General features: G+C 41.4%; 1 protein-coding gene across 2 annotated transcripts in view; it reads right to left on the reverse strand.

The window, feature by feature from the left end:
* rarga (retinoic acid receptor gamma a) overlaps window positions 1-7,500 on the reverse strand; it is a 61,613-nt gene that overhangs the window by 53,687 nt on the left and 426 nt on the right. The window lies entirely within an intron of this gene.

A 7,500-nucleotide genomic window follows, 5' to 3' on the forward strand; every position in this document is an offset into this window, starting at 1 on the left:
CCTGCTGTCATACTTATCATAGTCATAGCTCTGCTTGGTTTTACCCACAGGTTTCAACCAGCCTGTAAAATGAAAAAGAAAAATGAAAGAAAAAGAAATATGAAAATAATGACTCATAAGTCTTTTTTCACAATTCCTTTGCTTCTTCTTCTTCATTTTACCCCAGTAAATTAGCCTACAATGCCGATTTATTGTATCGATATAATAATATCGAACGATATCGATATAATTTCTGTTTTTTTTTGGTTTTTTTTGCCAGGGATTCTCGATTATCTTCAATTATAGTTGCTAAATTTAATTAAGTTTTGTAGTGAATGAATGGCTTGCAATGAAAAAATGCTATCTAGGCTAACTGAGAAGACCCACCAACAAATGAAGTCCCTTATTTATGTCCACGCACACTTCTGAATGATCTGGGCAACAAACGTTGGCCATGGCTATGTCAGTGCAATGCAAAGTCACTCTTAAAGAAGGAAAGATATACACTGTACGCTACACATGCTACACATGACATATCTCCGCCATATATCCGATAGTTGTGTCTTCTATACATTAGTGTAGCCTGAGCAGGATCTGGCCACACATGTGCTTTGAATATGGGGGGACACTAACTGTCCTCCATGGAGAGCTAGTAGACCTAGCCTAGCACTTTTCACCTATGGAAATTAGGCTGAGGCTGCTATAAGGTATCTTGGCCAGCACTGGTGCACATCTCAACCACATTGTTATTTGCACATTTGCAACTACTGTTTTCAACGTTCAATGGAAGATATGTTATGAATGCTTCATTAAGGCGCTCATGGCCAAATATCAGATTAAAACATTTACTTAAAGGAGAATTCCGGTGTGATATTGACCTAAAGTGTATCGAAACATGATACCGAGTGTGAACGTATGTCTCATAGCCCATCTCGGCTTGTCCCCTGCACTCCAAAATCTGGCGCTAGTTAGCCGATGCTACCAACATCTTTTTCAATAGTGGTGCTTCGGCATCGGGCTAGCCATGCAAATAAATCACTGTTTTACACCCATTTACGAGGCTCAATGTATCTCCACACTTCATTGGTAGACTTCCGAGGGCCCTGACATTTAAAACGAGACATTGAGAACTTTGAAAAAGCACTGGTAGTTTACTTACAAGACGATTTATACAGACAGTATCTTCACGAAGTTTAGCGTTTGCAGCCATCTTGAATTTAGTCACGATAAGTCGAGCAACGAGTAAGAATGAACAGCTATGATAAGGGATCAGATTCCAAAAATAATTCAGTGGAAATGCATGGATTCCAGTTGCTGCTACTGGAAGAAACTGGAATCCATGCATTTCCACTGAATTATTTTTGGAATCTGATCCCTTATCATACCTGTTCATTCTTACTCATTGCTCGACTTATCGTGACTAAATTCAAGATGGCTGCAAACGTTAAACTTCGTGAAGATACTGTCTGTATAAATCGTCTTGTAAGTAAACTACCAGTGCTTTTTCAAAGTTCTCAATGTCTCGTTTTAAATGTCAGGGCCCTAGGAAGTCTACCAATGAAGTGTGGAGATACATTGAGCCTCGTAAATGGGTATAAAACAGTGATTTATTTGCATGGCTAGCCCGATGCCGAAGCACCACTACTGAAAAAGTTGTTGGTAGCATCGGCTAACTAGCGCCAGATTTTGGAGTGCAGGGGACAAGTCGAGATGGGCTATGAGACATACGTTCACACTTGGTATCATGTTTCAATACACTTTAGGTCAATATCACACCGGAATTCTCCTTTAATGCAATCCAGTTTTGTATAGACAAACTCTAAAATGTCCCATCATGTATTTCTATGAAACTATGAAAAACACATGTCTTTTAGGCATTTTTTCCACCAAAATGTATCGTAATAACAATGGCTTGGTCCAGATGTTTTGCCAGAAAGGAGATTGGAATAAGACAATGATGAAATCATAACAGAATAACAAGCCAGATCCCTTCATAAAACTTGTGAGTGTGTGCATATGTGCATATGGGAGTCGTGCTCCGCGACGTTTGGCTCTAGTTGCAGCCTTGGGGCAAATCTTAGTTCAAGTGGTCACAGTGAGGGTCAACACAGCCCATTGCCAGTAGGGGGCCAGGCACAAAGGCCAGTCTCATTAACACACACTCTCCTTTCTCACTCCCTCAAGCTCCATACTACCTCTTTTCTTCCTTTTCTTTTTTCATTTCTTGACCTCAGTCCTTTTTGCATTGGCTCCCTCTCATGTGATGCCTTGTCGCCAGTGTTGACGTCTTTTCTCTCTTTCTCTAAGACTTCTCTTACTTTCCTTTCTTGAAAAAAAAAAAACCAACACATGCAGGGACTTTTGTCTGCCATCCAGCTAAATGTACTGTAATTGTGGATTTATGGTTTTGTGATCTGTTAGTGCCTTTCACAATAGCACTGAAATATGGTGCTGCTTGATGAAATGATGACATAAAGTAAACAACTCGGCTCATTGTCATTAGAGACGTACTTCTGAGGAATGTGTCATAAGAGCCCTGTATTTATGGAGGACAATTACCAAATTGCGCATCTGAATTCCTCTGCCAACACAGGGTGAGACATTCCCCCATTAACTCTTATGACTGATGGGAACACCTCCACATCAATGTATTGCCTAAACTATTCAGACCAGTTTGACACCAAAGCCCCACAACTGCAAACAGATACATTAATCATGCAGAACCCATCTCTCACCCTAACTATCAGCCAACTTTAACGACTGCCTTCCACGTTTCATTTGTCACTGGCCTGGCACGTTGTTTGTCGCTTGTGTACGGCCCTGTCCTCAGGGCAACCACTTTGCTCTAATAGAGTAGGAGGTTAAGGGCCTAACTGGCCGTGCTTTGTAAGACGGACTCTATATTTGGTTCCAAGGTAGGTGTGTGTTCTCTACTTGCACAGACATAACAAAGGAGGAGGAGGCGGCGGAGGAGGAGTGAAAGTGGAGAGCATGAGGGTGTGTTGGCCTGACTCTCGCTGTGGAGCGTGAAGGGCCGTGAGGAGGGGACCCTGACTTGACACCTTCTTTCCATGATGCTCAAGGAAGGAACATGAGAGAGCCACCAGCCCTGACGGGAAAGCCTGGTTGGTGGAAGGCATGAGATCAGCAGGTGAATTGGAAAGAGGAAGAAGGAGAGAGAGATGTAGAGAAAGAGAGATAGAAAACGAGAGAGAGAGGGAGGGAGAGAGAGATGAATGAAGAGTCTGAGCAGGACTGGGAGTTTCACCCTCACAGTAGTTAAGCTCCAGTGAAGGACTGCCTCAAAGACAGAGGTCCATGGTCACTCAGGCATTTGGCTCATCCAGCAGAGTGATTAGTGTCAAAATAGGACCCATAAAAATAAATGATATTGAGAAGGGCCCATTTGTTTGGAGAGAGTTTGTTTTAAGGGAGAAGGCTGCACACAGCAGCATAACACTGTGAGAGGCCCGTGAGGCATAGGCTTAGCATTCACACTTACTGTTAGAGTAAACACTGGCGCGCTGCGCTGGAGACTCATTCATACTTGGGCATCTGTGACCACATGCATGCAGACCTACTGTATGTATAGTCAAAGACTCCTTCTCTTGTCTCTCTCTTTCTATCCATCACTCCCTCTCTCTCTCTCTCTCTCTCTCTCTCTCTCTCTCACGCTACTGTGCCAGAACAAAAGTCTGTGTACACACTTCGTCAGGGCCACATATCCCAGCACACCTGCAAAAATATACAAGGGAAATAGTGATCTGATGGTTTCCTTCATAATTATAGAGTACAGACAGGGAGAAAGCCCCCCCCCCTTCCTTCACTTCCCCTCCAACCACCTGTCCAGCCCCTCCCTGGCACTTGTGCTCAATTGACTCAAAATTCCTAAGAGAGACAGGGCTCAGCTCCTGGATTTATGCCTCAAAGAAAAGAACACCAGCATTGAGGGATCCCTTGTGGAAGGAGCGAGGGAACGAAGGTCTGAGGATGGACAAAGGACAGGAGAAGTCATCTCTGTGGAGAGAAAGCTATGTTGTTCTCTTTACAGCCCACCAGTGACAGGCTAATCGCTCTGTATGACATATTGGGTTATAGCACATTGACGCTTGTACATCAAACAAGGTCTGGTGGATGGATTAACTTTAGGTGTATTGGAGTACCAACGCCCTGTATACATGATCAGAAGTACCATTCTCACTTTATATTTTTAGTTGGAAAGGGTTAGGAAACATATGCTTCTCTGTGTTTTATGCGGTCCAGTTCAGCAATTAAGGTGTAATTAAATTCGGGTGAAGCATTGAAACTGTTTTGTAAACAACATTTTTTAAAGCCTATAACAATATATCATTCCACAAAGTTACAATTCATTCTCATTTGACTATCAGTTGGATGCTGATAGGTGTCTCAGTGCCTTTCAATCTCAGTTTTTGATGTCAATTAAATACTTCGATAGAATCAGTTAGAATCAATAATTTGTAATTATGGCACAATCTCAATTTAATTCATTTACAATTTATGATTCACTTTATGTATATCTATAGCCAGAACACAAATCACTTGTCTGGACTGCTTTGCTGCGAATTGGGCAGAGCAACTGGGTTTGTGAATGTGGATGGTCTGTTTTTATCTCTCTCTGTAAGCCTCTTTTTAATTTCTTAAGTCAGTGCACGGGCTATCTTAAAGGAGAATTCCGGTGTGATATTGACCTAAAGTGTGTTGAAACATGATACCGAGTGTGAACGTATGTCTCATAGCCCATCTCGGCTTGTCCCCTGCACTTAGGGTTGCCAACCGTTCCGTAAAATACGGAATCGTCCCGTATTTGCAAGGAAAAATATGTGTTCCGTATTGAACTGATACGGAACGCATTTTGTTCCGTATTATTGAGAATCAACTCGTGCAAATCCATGACAGATCAGTGTTATAAGTTAGACTATGAACGAAAAATACACGATTTGTATGAAATAAAGGGAAACTTTGCTGCTGTCATTTATCCCTCTCAGTTTGTCTGTCATCACTATCCCAACAGAGAATGCACTTTTCGTTTGAGCCACTGCGAGTCACGTATATTACGCTGATAGCGTAGCGTGAGATGACATGTCTTGTCATGAGTTTTACAGTGCATCTGTGCAAGATAGACAAATAGGCTAGCCTACTTGCTGCAGAATAGCCAAAAAAAAAGCAAGAAATAAAATAAAGCTTCACCAAATTCAGAGCTTCTGGAGCTGCTTGTGATGTTCAATATATTTTTTTCTATGACAGCATATCCGCCAGTTCAGTTTTCAGAGTTATTTGGTTTGAGTATAATAGGCTACAAATAGTTATTTCTTTATCAAGTGTTTTTGCATCGAAATGATTCTTGTTTTGCACCAGATAGAAAATGAGTAGGCTAGTGGCTATAGAATGTAGTATATTATGTGCGTATTTTAGTAAATAATAGCTCACAATTTTGTAAAATGATGCACTATTTAGTACAATAATACATACATAATTTCAATACCCCCCCCCCCCCCCCCCCCCCCCCACTAACTGAAGTGGATGCCGGTGTACTTACTGAAGTGTATTATCGAAACCCCCCCGTTCCTTATTTTCATATCAGAAAGTTGGCAACCCTACCTGCACTCCAAAATCTGGCGCTAGTTAGCTGTATAAATTGTCTCGTAAGTAAACTACCAGTGCTTTTTCAAAGTTCTCAATGTCTCGTTTTAAATGTCAGGGCCCTCGGAAGTCTACCAATGAAGTGTGGAGATACATTGAGCCTCGTAAATGGTGTAAAACAGTGATTTATTTGCATGGCTAGCCCGATGCCGAAGCACCACCATTGAAAAAGCTGTTGGTAGCATCGGCTAACTAGCGCCAGATTTTGGAGTGCAGGGGACAAGCCGAGATGGGCTATGAGACATACGTTCACACTTGGTATCATGTTTCAACACATTTTAGGTCAATATCACACCGGAATTCTCCTTTAAAAGATAATGACAGACACACTCCGAATTTACAAGAAATCTGTTCAAAGAATATCAGTTTTTCTCATACGAGTCAAAACCACAAAATCTTGAATGAATGAATGCAATATTGATATCTTCCTGATCTGATGTGATGATCCTAGTTAGGAGCGTTCGATACGTGGTTCGATACGTCACCTTCTGGTGAGAATCAGATCCAGCAGGATGTTGTAGTGGTCCTAATGTGGACATGTCCTACTTCCTGGCCTGTTATTTGTATTATTTATATTTGCTTGCTCAATTCACCCACTCTGGCACCTCTTCAGTCCCAAAAATGCCGGTGGATGTGTTAACTGCAGCATTCCACCAGCTTTATAAAACTAAATATGGAATTGATCCGTGGGGAAAGTCACAGCAATGCGTCTGAGCTCAACCATCTCACTGCATGTTTATGTATTCATACAGATGGCAGAGCTTGCTGATGGCACTGGTAATAGTCAAGGATCAATGAAACTAAGATATTAGATTAAGATTATAGTCCCCTTGATTAATCATGTCTAAATTAAATGCATTTTTTCATGTCACAATAGCAAGCATGCATCCTCACATACTTACACCCATTTTTTAAGCCCTGTATCTGTATCTACTAAACACAGAAAACCTGGCAGAGGTGGCGTGCTCTCGGAATTCAGACTGCCTTGGTGAGGAAGCGTGAAAGCAAAACTAGCAAGTGTGTGAAGATAAATGTCCTCTTTGCATTCATGTCGGATATCCAATGGAAAAAAACACCCCATTTTCTGTCATTACAGTGAATATGAACAGCTGAAGTGCCATCACCTTGGTGATATCAAAACTGGTGAGTATTCCTGGTGACTGCACTTGGATCACATCAGTGAAACCGCACACAGCCACACCTGTGCTAACCCTTCACCTCAATACACTGACCTCCAGAGTTGTACATCCAAATTTCACTGTGTTTGGGAGTGGAATACTACCTTTGGAAATCCCATTTTTTTACACATGGCTAATGCTCTGTGCCTGCACAACAGCACCTAGCAGCAACAAGTGGAACCAGTTAGCCCAGACTGTTGATGTTTATGTATAAAAGGCTCACTGACACACAGCTTTTAGACAATGTGATTACACAACTGAGATTCTACAAAGACACACCTAAAGCTTATAGCACATGCTTGTCCACCTTTAGGTATACAGTATAAGACAGGGCACTCTCACATTCACCATTCTATATGTAAAAAAAAACATCTAGAAATCCCTTTTTTGTATAAGAACATAAATGATCAAAACACTCTATTTTCTATTTTCTCTAAGTAAAAGCAAAGACTGACACAGACATACCACCCACAAACACAGGATAGCCATATGTTCACACATACATATCAACCACACACATGCTTAAGAGTAACTAAACACACGCTAAAAGCATTCATCAACAAAGAAAAGTAAAAACACACTGTGATAGAATAATACTTTTACTTTCCTCTATATCACTCTCTCTCTCTCTCTTTCTCTCTCTCTCTCTCTCTCTCTCTCTCTCTTTCTCTCTGACTCTCTC

The sequence above is a fragment of the Alosa sapidissima genome, chromosome 7 (genome assembly GCF_018492685.1).
Source record: "Alosa sapidissima isolate fAloSap1 chromosome 7, fAloSap1.pri, whole genome shotgun sequence".
Lineage (NCBI taxonomy): Eukaryota > Metazoa > Chordata > Actinopteri > Clupeiformes > Clupeidae > Alosa > Alosa sapidissima.